Genomic DNA, 13440 nt, shown 5'->3' on the forward strand with positions numbered 1-13440 from the left:
GAAGACAGGAGATGGGGAACACCTCTGTCAACTGTGGAGTGCCGTATCCAGGTTAAAGGTTGTTACGGTTGTATACAGAGCCTGATATGGGATACTTTGATCTTTGCGCCTCACAGGAGTACACAGAATTTTATGGCTATTCCCCTGGCCGACGGTTTCCCAATCTGCCTCTCTCCCGGAGTTTGATAATGCTGTTTTGATGGGTTCCTGGTAACAGAGGTGCAGCAGGGTGGGGGAGCTGGGCAAGTGAACTGGGTGTGGAGGCTCTGAAGGCCAGGACAGCTGTCCCCCATCTAGGTACAATCACAGAAAAGATCCAGACTAGGCTGGGCATTGGGGTTGGGGACACATACAGAAGGGTAAGGCACAGGTCCCATTTTTTAAGGACCCTGGACGTGAAAAGAAAAGTCATAGAACTGGGTGTGGGTGTAGCTAAGCTCTCTGGAAAAGTTTTCGCTGATTCACATTTCAACAGGACCAGCAAAGAAGACATTCTGGAAGTGTTTGCCAAATGGACTAGTGGATGGATGGATGGATGGATGGATGGATGGATGGATGGATGGTTGGCTGAATGAATGGAGAGCAGAGGACCTGACGATAAGCAGGGAGGCTTCTAGGAGGTAGTGACATGTGAGCCATGATGATTCTCTGGATTGCAAGAAATTGACTAAGGAGTTTTTGGAAGGACACATATGGCAATCAAAAACCAGGAATGTCTACTTTGTGATCAGGACTTATTGGAACCCAGCAAAAGCCTTAGGGGGCCTGAACAGGACTTGTAGTTATTGAGAATCAAAGGCATCTGTAACCACTGAGATAATGATAATAACAATGACTGGCTGGGTGTGGTAGCTCACACCTGTAATCCCAGCACTTTGGGAGGCCAAGGTGGGAGGATCACTTGAGTTCAGGAGTTCAAAATGAGTCTGGGCAACATAGCAAGATCCTGTCTCTACAAAAATAAAAATAAAAAAATTAGTGGGGCATGGTGGTGCACACCTGTAGTTCTAGCTACTTGGGAGGCTGAGGTGAGAGAATCCCTTGAGCCCAGGAGGTTGAGGCTGCAGTGAGTTATGTTTGCACCACTACACTCCAGCCTGGGCAACAAAGCAAGACCCTGTCTCAAAACAAAAACAAAAAACAAAACAAAACAAACAAACAAAAAGTTGGTGCCAGGGGCAGTGCTGAGCATTTTACAAACATCATCTTATTCACTGTCCCAAATTCTCTTAGGATGCTTGACAAAGACTCTACCTTCCTTCTCTTGGCAGGTTGCTCCCTCTTAGTACCCACCTTGTCTGCCTGATTCTTTCTGTGCCATTCAGAAGAGACTGGGATTGGCCCAGTCAGCACATCAGCCCAGTGTGGGTGGAGTATCACCTGGGCCCCTGGCCAGTCCAAAGCCCTACTGACTTTCGGTCTCCTAAGAGAGAGAACAGTCCTGCCCAGGGTCTCATGGTGGGTTGGAGCAGTGTCAGGAGTAGAACTCAATGTCCCAGTGCTTTTATATCTCTGCATTCAGATGGGAACAGGCATTTGGGGTCCAGGAGAGGAGCTGAGATAAAGGAAGGAGAAGGAGCTTTGAGGGTAGTGAGCCTAAACTTCTCAGCCTTCACAGATGTTCCTTGGATAGACTCTGTTTCCAGGAAATAGGCCTCAAGATGTTGAGGTGAACTGTGCCTATAGCCAGTTTTCAACCCATATCCTTGATATTGATGATGACAGAATGCTATTATCTATTTTTCTTTTTTTAAAGGAGTTTTAGTCTTGTCACCCAGGCTGTAGTGCAGTGGCATGATCACTGCGACCTCCGCCTCCTAGGTTCAAGCAATTCTCCTGCCTCAGCCTCCCAAGTAGCTGGGATTACAGGTGCCTGCCACCATGCCCAGCTAACTTTGGTATTTTTAGTAGAGACAGGGTTTGACCATGTTGGCCAGGCTGGTCTTGAACTCCTGACCCCAGATGATCCACCCACCTCATCCTTCCAAAGTGCTGGGATTACAGGCATGAGCCACTGTGCATGGCTGGAACCCTAGAATCTTTAGATTTGGAAGAGCCAATCTGGAATCAGCTTCTCTATCCCTCTCATTTTATAAATGAAGAAACTGGTTCTCATAGAAGGAAAGTAACTAACTCAAGGTCACACAGCAAGTTAGTAGGCAACGGTGGTGAGATGTGCTCCAGCTCATGGAGTGGAATTGGCAGTTGGCTTAAGATTTCCAACTGGGAAGTCTGGGACAAGGAGCCCAAGCAGAGTCCAAGGAGATAAGGCGAGTGGTTTCCGTTTTTCTAGGACCATCTCAACGGCTGGGGCCAAGCTCAGCACTGCAAGTATCTGAGATGGAATTGGAATGCAGCCAGCTTGTCAATTCCATCTATTAACTAATAGTCTATTATTTTCCTCTAGGATTAATATTTAAATGCAAATGGCCTGTTTTATCACACATTTGAGCATTCAGCACCCATCGGTCCATGGCCTCTGAGCAGGGGCAGGCCTTCTTCCATTGGCTTCAGGGGCCCAGGCGGCCCCTGGGGAACACAGGAATGGGGGGCACATGGGTAGAGGGTCAAACCTTTTGTTCCTGAATTCCGATTCTGCACCATGCCCATGACACATTTGGGAGGGATGAAGCAGTGGGGGGTGGCATGAAGGGACAATGGTTGAAAAACGGGAGCCAGTTCTTGTCCAGGACATTTTCCTCCACTTAATTAATATCACAAAGGGAAGCTGGGTCTGCATTGGATTGTGGGGATTATGCAAATGAGGCTGTGGACCGTGGCGGGGGGAGGGGGGCGGGGGAGGGGGGTGGAGGGGAGCGGGGAGATTTCTGAGCTCCTGGTTGTTCTCCTCGTTTTAAAAACCTGTCCATTTCCAGAAAACCTCGACCAAGGCTGCAGCTGGGACTGTGTCCTTTCTTGAGTCTAGGGCCATGGTGTGGCAGTTGGAAGAATCCTGACTTAACAGGGTGCAGCCTGGGACTAGAACTTCTTATTTATTAATTTATTATTTTATTTTAAGGTCTGGGATACACGTGCTGAACGTGCAGGTTTGCTACGTAGGTATACATGGGCTGTGGTGGTTTCCTGCACCTATCAAAACGTCATCTAGGTTTTAAGCTCTGCATGCATTAGGTATTTGTCCTAATGCTCTCCCTCCACTTTCCCCGCACCCCCCGACAGGCCCTGGTGTGTGATGTTCCCCTCCCTGTGTCCATGTGTTCTCATTGTTCAGCTCCCATTTATGAGTGAGAAGATGTGGTGTTTGGTTTTCTCTTCCTGTGTTAGTTTGCTGAGAATGATGGTTTCCAGCTTCATCCACATCCCTGCAAAGGACATGAACTCATTCTTTTTTATGGCTGCACAGTATTCCATGGTATATATGTGCCACATTTTCTTTATCCAGTCTATCATTGATGGGCATTTGGGTTGGTTCCAAGTCTTTGCTATTGTAAATAGTGGTGCAGTAAACATACGTGTGCATGTGTCCTTATAGTAGAATGATTTATAATCCTTTGGGTATATACCCAGTAATGGGATTGCTGGGTCAAATGATATTTCTGGTTTTATGTCCTTGAGGAATTGCCGCACTGTCTTCCACAAGTGTGTAAAAGCGTTCCTATTTCTCCACATCCTCCCCAGCATCTGTTGTGTGCCTGGGACTAGAACTTCTAGAGGGAGTCTAGGGGTAGGTTTTACCAACAGAGGGGAGATTAGACTGGTCACCCTGAAGGGAATCCAGCATGGGATGCAGAGCTTAATTCTTCTCCAAGAAGACAGTGAGGCATAGAAGAAAGAGCGAGAGTTTTGGAGTCAGAACTGGGTTCAAATCCCTGCTCTGCCACTTGGTGGCTGTGTGACCTTGGGTGAGTCATTTTACCCCTCTAAGCCTCAATCTCCTCATCTGTGACATGAGGGACAATGATTGTACCCTCATAGTGTTGATGAGAGGATTGAATGACATAAAGTCTGTTAAAGGCCTGGGACTCGGTTCAGTCATACCACTGCTTGTCTCTTCATCCACTTACTCCATATGGAATAAATACAACAACAATTCATGTAATATAATAATATTTTTTGTATGCACAATATAGCAGCAAATTTTATATATACACACACTATAACAGCAAAAAGTAATATGACAGCGAATTCTTGGAGAGGACCTACAGCAGCAGCTGGGAACTGTTCCGAGCCTTTTATTAGCTCACTGAGGGCTTACAACAACCCCACAATAGAGGCAAATACGAATGCACCCATTTCATGCCTGAGTGTGTGTGCACAGGAGGGGTGTGTCTGTTGTCCTCCCACCTCTGAGCAGATCCTGGCTGGTCAGGGGCCCTCATCTCCCCAGCGGTATAGACACTGTAGAAGGGCCCTGATGTTTATCAGGTTTGACCTGCCTATTTTACAGTTGGCATACTGAGGCCTAGAGAGGGAAAGTAACCCAGTCACTATAGCAGATGGAGTTACCAGCAGGTCTCCTGTCTCCCAGCCCAGAACTTGGTTCTCTTCCCACTCCCACCCACCCTGGGGCGATTGATTGCTGAACCACCAACTGCCTCATGGGCTGAAAATGTTTGCTAAGCCTGAGTTGGCTTAGCCTGAGCTAGGCCCTGGGGGTGGGCGGCACCAAAGCTGAACAACTTTGCACCTGTCTAACCTCAGACGGAAGCCAGACAAAGAGCGGAGCTCTTGATGAGGTGCTGCGGAAGGGGAGTGGGGAAAGGGTATGGACAAGAAGGGGCAGAGATGATGAAGAGACCCTGGTCCCTGCCCTTTGAGAACTCACAGTCTGGTGGGTAGTCAGACCTGGTAGCATAAGTAGACCACCACAAGTAGCATTTATCAAGAGTGGTCTTGTGGCCGGGCACGGTGGTTCACGCCTGAAATCCCAACACTTTGGGAGGCTGAGGCAGATGGATCACTTGAACCCAGGAGTTTGAGACCAGCCTGGGCAACACAGTGGGACCCCATCTCTTCAAAAAAAAAAAAGAGGAGAGAGAAAGAAACAAGAATTAGGCTAGGTACAGTGGTTCACGCCTATAATCCCAGCACTTTGGGAGGCTGAGGTGGGAGGATCACTTGAGGTCAGGAGTTCAAGGCCAGCCTGGTCAACATGGTGAAACCCTGTCTCTACTAAAAATACAAAAATTAGCTTGGAGTGGTGGTGCATGCCTGTAATTCCAGATACTCAGGAGGCAGAGGCAGGAGAATCGCTTGAGCCCGGGAGGCAGAGATTGCAGTGAGCCGAGATCATACCACTGTACTCCAGCCTGGGCGACAGAATGAGACTCCATCTCAAAAGCAAAAAAATAGGCCAGGCGCGGTGGTGGAGGCCAAGGCGGGTGAGTCACCTGAGGTCAGGAGTTTGAGACCAGACTGACCAACATGGTTAAATTCTGTCTCTACTAAAAATACAACATTAGCCGGGCGTGGTGGCGCATGCTTGTAATTCCAGCTACTCGGGAGGATGAGGCAGGAGAATCGCTTGAACCCGGGAGGCGGAGATTGCAGTGATCCGAGATCATGCCATTGTACTCCAGCCTGGGCAACAAGAGCAAAATTCTGTCTCAAAAAAATAGGTAAATAAAGACTAAACTAAAATAAAATAAAACACAAGAAGTAGCCAGGAGTGGTGGTGTACCTCTGTACTACCAGCTACTCAGGAGGCTGAAGTAGGAGGATCACTTGAGACCAGGAAGCTGAGGCTGCAGTGAGCTATGATGGAGGCACTGCACTACAGCCTGGACAACAGAGCAAGATCCTGTCTCAAAAGAAGGATGACCTTGTAGCATACATTGTGCAACAGGCTTTATACTCATACTCTTCATTGATCTTCATAATAATCACTGGCTGGTGATATTATAATAATGTATCAGTTAGTGATATAATAAATAATAATATAATATCACATATAGAATTTAACAGTATCACATATATAATAATGTCACATGTAGAATATCACTGCCCTTTTACAGATAAGGACATTGAGACTAAGAGAGACTAAATAACTTGTCCAGGATCACACAGCACTGCAGCACATGAGGGAGGCAGAATTCACACCCAGTTCTGCAGGTACCTACCTGGGCCTGTGCTCAAGGACCTGAGCACTCCTCTGTCTAATAGAGTGGCCACTGGCCACATGTGGCTATCAAGCACCTGAAATGTGGCTAGTCTAAATTGAGATATGCAGTAAATGTAAAATATACGTGGGATTTCAAAGGCTAAGGAAAAAAAAAAGAATGTAAAATATCTCATTAAGAGGGTTTTGTTTTTGTTTTTGTTTTCAGAAACTAGAAATGGGGATCTTGTAGGTTGCCCAGGCTGGTCTCAGATTCCTGGCCTCAAACAATCCTCCTGCCTCAGCCTCCCAAAGTGCTGGGATTACAGGCATGAGCCACTATGCCTGGCTGAAGTGTTTTTTTCTTAATATTGGTGAAATGTTGAAATAATATTTGGAAGATACTGGATTACATAAAATGTATTAAAATTAATTTCACCTGTTTCGTTTTACTTTTTTTTTTTTTTTTTGAGACAGAGTCTTGCTCTGTTACCCAGGCTGGAGTGCAGTGGCACTATCTCAGTTCACTAAAACCTCCACCTCCCAGGTCCAAGTGACTCTCCTGCCTCAGCCTCCCGAGTAGCTGGTACTACAGGTGCCCGCCGCCACACCCGGCTAATTTTTGTATTTTTAGTAGAGACGGGGCTTCACCATGTTGGCCAGGCTGGTCTCGAACTCCTGACCTCAGTCAATCCACCCACCTTGGCCTTCCAAAGTGCTGGGATTACAGGTGTGAGCCACCGCGCCTGGCCTCGTTTTACTTTTATTAACATCGCGAAATTTCCTAATTTGAAATTCCACATGCAGCTGCCTTATATTTTGGTTGCACAGTGTGGCTCTGGACCAGTGCTGTCTGAGAACTTTCTGTGATGATGAAACTGTTCCATTCTGCAGGGTCCAGCAGTGTAGCCAGTGAGTCACATGTGGCTATTGAGAACTTGAAATATGACTAGGGCCATTAAGCAAGTGCAGTTTTAATTCTAATTCACCGTAATTAATTTAAATTGGAGTTGAAGTGACTAAACATGCCTCGTGGCTGCTGTATCATACAGCACAGCTCCAGGGAGGTGGGCTTTTCTGCCTTGTGAAGACAAACAAGTGCCACGATGTGTTCTGGGTGTCCCGATAGATGTGTTTGTACAGGGTGTGGGGGACACAAAGAGGAGGTCAGTGGACAGGACTCAGAGAGGTTAAGGATTACTCAGGGGCACACAGCTGGGAGGTGGTAGAGTCAGGGGTTGGCCCCAGATGAGCCTCCCTCCAAGCCCTGGGCTTGTTCTCAAGGTTTGCTGCCTCCTTTGTGGGATGGGAGGGCGTCTCCAAAGAACACCTCCAAGTCTACCACTGGCCTGTACCACTCCACCCCAGAGCACCCCGCCTCCTGGGTACCCTGCTAGAACCCCCTTCCAGGCTGCGGTGACCTGCCGACTTGCCTCAGTCTGTGCTCAGATACTGCCACCCTCGCTGCCCTCATCCCTCGGCACTTCATGCCTGAATGGTGGCCTCTCTGCGCTGGCCCCATGCTGTCTCAACCCACCCCTCCTACGTGCTCTCCAGGCCCCTCGTATCCTGTCCCATCCTCTGCTCTGGGAAGAGTGACGGCTCCTGCCTGTGGCCTGCTACTTTTCCATGGCTTCCGGGCTTCCCAGGTACTTTATTATTAATAATATTTTTATTTTTCTGAGATGGAGTCTTACTCTGTTGCCCAGGCTGGAGTGTGGTGGCACGATCTCGGCTCACTGCAACCTCCACCTCCCAAGTTCAAGAATTCTGCTGCCTCAGCCTCCCAAGTAGCTGGGATTACAGGAATGCACTACCATGCTCGGCTAAATTTTGTATTTTTAGGAGAGACAGGGTTTCGTCATGTTGGTTAGGCTGGTCTCGAACTTCTTACCTCATGATCCACCCACCTCAGCCTCCCAGTATGCTAGGATTACAGGTGTGAGCCACCGCGCCTGGCCCAGGTACTTTAAAATGCAGAGCTTGAACTCCCATCTCGTGTGGAAGCAATACCAGGAGCAGCCTGACTCGCTGCTCCCCTACCAGGCTGAGGATGGGCAGGGCTCCAACCCCAGAGCTGCCAACAACTGTTTGTGTGACTATGGGCAAGTCACTTCTCTCCAACTCTCAGTTTCCTCATCTGTAAAATGGACATAATGATAGCGTAGGGCTCTGATGAACATTAAATGCAGCGAGGGATGCAAAGTACCCTGTTAACTGTCAAATGAAATGCAAGCATGGGAAATCATTATGGTCCTTACTGTGGGCCGGACGCCCTCCTAGGTGTTACCCTCATGCTAACCTCATACTGTAGTGACTTTGAATTATGTCCCCAAATTCTTAAATCCTCCTCCTTTCAGAAGGTGGAGTCTAATTCCCTCCCCTTGAGGGTGGCCTGGACTTTGTGGCTTGCTTGTAACTAATGGAATAAAGTAGAAGGGATGATGACACGTGACTTTGGAGACTAAGTCATTAAAAGGCACCGTGGCTTGCTCCTCTTGCTGTCTCGTGTTGGCGGGTGTTAGCTGCCATATCTTGTGGACCCTTGGACACATATTGGGAGGCCCAGGTGGTGAGAAACAAGGCCTCCTGCAAGTGTCTAGCAAGAAACTGAGGCCTCTTGCCAAGAGCCCTGGGAGTGAGCCACTGGCTATGCGGTGCCTTCAGCCTCTGGCAGAACTTTAGATGACCACAGGCCCTGCTGACATTCTGACTGTAACCTCATGAAAGACCCTCACCCAGAGCCAAAGCCACTCCTGAATTCCTGACCCACAGAAACTGTGGTTTAATAAATGTTTGTTGTTTTTAAACCACTGCATTTTGGGGATAATTTGTTATACAGTAATAGTAAAAGCACATGCATGATCTCATTGAATTCTCATAATCTGATGTAGATACTGTTGTTACCCCCATTTTACAGAGGAAAAAACCAAGGCTCAAAGAGAAGACACTTGCCTAAGTCCACTCAGTAAAGATGTGATGGACTCAAGACCTCAGTCCAGGCCCATCTGAATGAAAACCTGATGATATGTATGTAAGTGCTCTGACATATCACCTCCTAGAGGGATTCTTTTTTTTTTTTTCTGTTTTGTTTTGTTTTTGAGACAGAGTCTCTCTCTGTCACCCAGGACCCAGGCTGGAGGGCAGTGACATGATGTCGGCTCACTGCAACCTCTGCGTCCCAAGTTCATGTGATTCTCGTGCCTCAGCCTCCTGAGTAGCTGGGACTACAGGTGTGCACCACCATGCCCGGCTAATTTTTTTGTATTTTTAGTAGAGACAGGGTTTGGTCATGTTGGCCAGATTCAGCCCATCAACAGATACTGTTGAAATAATATATGGAAGATACTGGATTAAGTAAAATATATTATTAAAATTAATTCCACCTGTTTTGTTTTACTTTTATGAACATCGCTAAATTTTCTAATTTAAAATTCCACATGTGGCTGCCTTCTATTTTGGTTGCACAGTGCGGATCTGGACCAGCAATGTCTGATAGAACTTTCCACAATGATGAAACTGTTCCATTCTGCACAGTCCAGTAGGATAGCCACTAAGTCACATGTCTTGAACTCCTGGCCTCCACTGATCCGCTCGCCTTTGCCTCCCAAAGTGCTAGGATTATAGGCATGAGCCTCCTAGAGGGGTCCTGATGGCTGAATCTAGATTGGTCTGGGCTCCACTATGAGCTGGTGCCCTCCCAAGAACAGGAACTGTAAACCACACATCTTGACCCAATTCCCAATGCCTAGCAACTAGTAGGGGCTCATTAAATGCAGGTTTGAATGAGAGATGTTTGAATCCTGTGTGGTCCTGGGCTGGTTCCTGAGCCAAGTCCATCCAAACATTTGTGGGGTTTAGGACAAGATACAAATGGAGTTTGTATCTAATATTTAAAAGTTATAAATCAGGCTGGGTGCAGTGGCTCATGCCTGTAATCTCAGCACTTTGGGAGGCTGAGGCAGGTAGATTACTTGAGGCCAGGAGTTTAAGATATGTAACTTATATGTGTGTGTGTGTGTGTGTGTATGTGTGTGTGTGTATATGTGTGTGTATGTGTGTGTATATATACACACATATATACATATATACACATATATATACATATACACACACACACACACACATACATATAGCTGGGCATGGTGGCACGTACCCGTAGTCCCAGCAATTTGGGAAGCTGAAGTGGGAGGATCACCTGAGCTCAGGAAGTCAAGGCTGCAGTGAGCCCTGATCATGTCACTGCATTCCAGCCTGGGTGAAGAGAGTAAGACCCTGTCTCAAAAAATGAAATAAAATCAAAGTTATAAATCAAAGCTAATAAACAGTTAAATAAAATATGGCAACTATACCTTTATTATAACAAAATAGAAAATATGCGTAAAGCTGCAGTTTTTATATGGCTGAAAGTCAGCAAGGTATCAAAGGTGACTGAATATAATATTGCATATGTCTGGGTAGTCTCTTGATAGGCTGATCATATTTGAATAAGTAATAAAACAAAAACCTACATGTTTCATAGATTATTATTTGTTCCATCAATTTTGTCTTTCTTGCCTTTCTTTCAACAAAATAGTAATTGTGTGGTCATAATCAAGATTCTCACGTAATTTCTGTTCTGTTGATGGCAATGTGAAATTAGACAACCTTTCGCAAGTCATTGTATTTCTTAGCTAGTTTTTAATTAATTTCAAGTTGGAAACACTTGCTCTGTTGAGGATGTAGCAACAAATTGTCAATAAAATTCTTAAAGCAATATTTAGATTAGGAAATGAGCCATGAATTTTATGTAGCAAGCTCAAACATTATAATGGGGTTGCATATGATAAATTATGATTATTGTGGAAAATGTTACAAGCTGTAAGTTCTTCGTGTAAATCATATCATATATATCATGATGTTTTACTGTCTCTCAAGGCAATATCGAGATCTAACAGCCACGTAAGTAATTGACGTCACACTTTAAGCATGTTACAGCTGGACCTACGTATACACAAATTTAAGAGTAATATCAAAGATTTAATATTGCAAAATGTTCTTCAGCTTCCCCGTGCAAGTCTTGCAGATGCCATGCTCTTTTTTGAGCACCTCCAGAACCAGGACTTGGAACATAACAAGAAGTAAGGAAAATAGATGTTTGGTTCTAGTGGGAATTGACCGCATTTGTGCTCTCTTAGAGGAAGGATTTAGCAAGTTAATTAATTTGTCTTTTTTCTTACCTAAGAGCAAAAGCTTTTCTTACACTGCTTAGAGCCTCCCTGTGCCCCAAAGCGGCGTCCATCTGCACTGTCAGCACCCGCACAACACACAGCCTTTGTGGCATTTGGATGCAGTCATCCTTTGTGTCAAGGACATAAAGCAAGAAAAGAGAAGTGAATCCCTTCTGCCTCCTGGGGCCTGAGCAGTGTCAGTCATGAAAGTGGATTTTGAGGGTTACCTGGGGTGTGCTGGGCCAAGTGACCAAGGCTCCATGTATCCTTTAATAAATTGTGTGTGTTTGTGATCTGGGGGTCCCTGTGCTACTCATGTGTGGTCTAGGCCTGAGGACCGTGGCTGGTGCATGAACTACTCAGAAACCAGGAAAAGTATTTTAAAACACTCAAGCATTATTGGTACATCCAAGCTCATGTTCACTTTTCTAGTAGTTCATTTTTAAGTAATTATTTTATAAAATGTTCAAAGACAGTGAGAACATGTTTCTCTCATTTCCTGAAATTTTATTGCCATTGCTTTAGGATGTATTGACTGTCGTTTCAAAATAGCACACATTGTATATTGGCATCTCTATCATTGCAAGTTATAAAGCTATTTTTTTCGTTGTGGTGAAAAAAACACATCACATAAAATTTACCATCTTAGCAATGTTTAAGTGTACAGTTCCATAGTGCTAAGTCTATTCGCGATATTGTGAAATAGATCTCTAAGACTTTTTCATCTTTACAAAAAAATGAAAACTCTGTACCCTTTAAACAACTCCTCTCTCCCCCTCCTCCCAGCCCCTGGTAACCATCATTCTACTATCTGTTTCTATAAATTGGACTTACTTCAGATACCTCATTATGGATCCTTTTTTTTTTTTTTTTTTTTGAGACGGAGTTTCGCTCTTGTTGCCCAGGCTAGAGTGCAGCGGCGCAATCTCAGCTCACCACAACCTCCGCCTCCCAGGTTCAAGCGATTCTCCTGCCTCAGCCTCCCAAGTAGATGGCATTACAGGCATGCGCCACCACACCCAGCTAATTTTGTATTTTTAGTAGAGACGGGGTTTCTCTATGTTGATCATGCTGGTCTCGAACTCCCGACTTTAGGTGATCTGCCCGCGTCAGCCTCCCAAAGTGTTGGGATTACAGGCGTGAGCCACCGTGCCCAGCAGATTCATTTTTATTGTCTCTTATTAAAGTATCAGTCTGAGACAGATTAGAGGTTTAAAAACCAAAATGGTCCTTTGCCTTAGGTAGTTTGAGAAGCACTGCTCCCAAAATGCAGGGCCTAGGACAGGACCCTTCTTGCCCAGGTCTAAAGGCATTTCTGCTTTACTTCCCTGAGCCTCAGTTTTCCCCAGTGTAAAAAGGGGTGACCAAATGGTGGCTCTCTGAAGGCCTCACAGCCATGTCACCCGGGGATGCTCTGGTCACTGAATTCCCCGAGTTAGGACTGTCTGGCTGGGCAGCCACCCTCTGTCCCCTCCCGGTGGGCCCTGCTCCAAGTCCCATTTCACGCGCCGAGGACTCCTTTGTCTCCACTGACACCTGGTTTCCTGCCTCTGCAGTCACAGCGGGGCCTTCTCATGGATGACACATGCAGGCTGCTTCCACTGCTTATGTCCTGGCCAAAGGTTTATGGCATTACCCACTAAGTTCACATTCCTCTCTGCTTGACCGTCACTCCTGTTTTCCATGAGTCACACAGGGCTGAAAGAGATGAGTTGATGTTGACGAGGATGCAACCAAGCGAGGGTCCCACATTCCAGAATTTCAGAGCTGAGGACTTGATTCTATTTTTTCTCTTATTTCACAGTGGTCCACATTTACTGCTAAACAACCCCAAAAGATCTCTCTCTCTCTCTCTCCCCTACAATCCAAGCACCTAATGATAACTACCTTTATTTATTTATCTGTTGTTTGTTTTTTGAGACAGAGTCTCATTCTGTTGCCCAGGCTGGAGTGCAATGGTTCTATCTCAGCTGACTACCACCTCCGCCTCCTGGGTTCAAGTGATTCTCGTGCCTCAGCCTCCTGAGTAGCTCAGACTACAGGTGCCTGCTGCCATGCCCAGCTAATTTTTGTATTTTTAGTAGAGACTGGGTTTTACCATGTTGTCCAGCTGGTCTCCAACTCCTGACCTCAAGCAACCTGCTGGCCTTGGCCTCCCAAAGTGCTGGGATT

The sequence above is a fragment of the Trachypithecus francoisi genome, unplaced genomic scaffold (genome assembly GCF_009764315.1).
Source record: "Trachypithecus francoisi isolate TF-2019V2 unplaced genomic scaffold, Tfra_2.0 Lachesis_group12, whole genome shotgun sequence".
NCBI lineage: Eukaryota > Metazoa > Chordata > Mammalia > Primates > Cercopithecidae > Trachypithecus > Trachypithecus francoisi.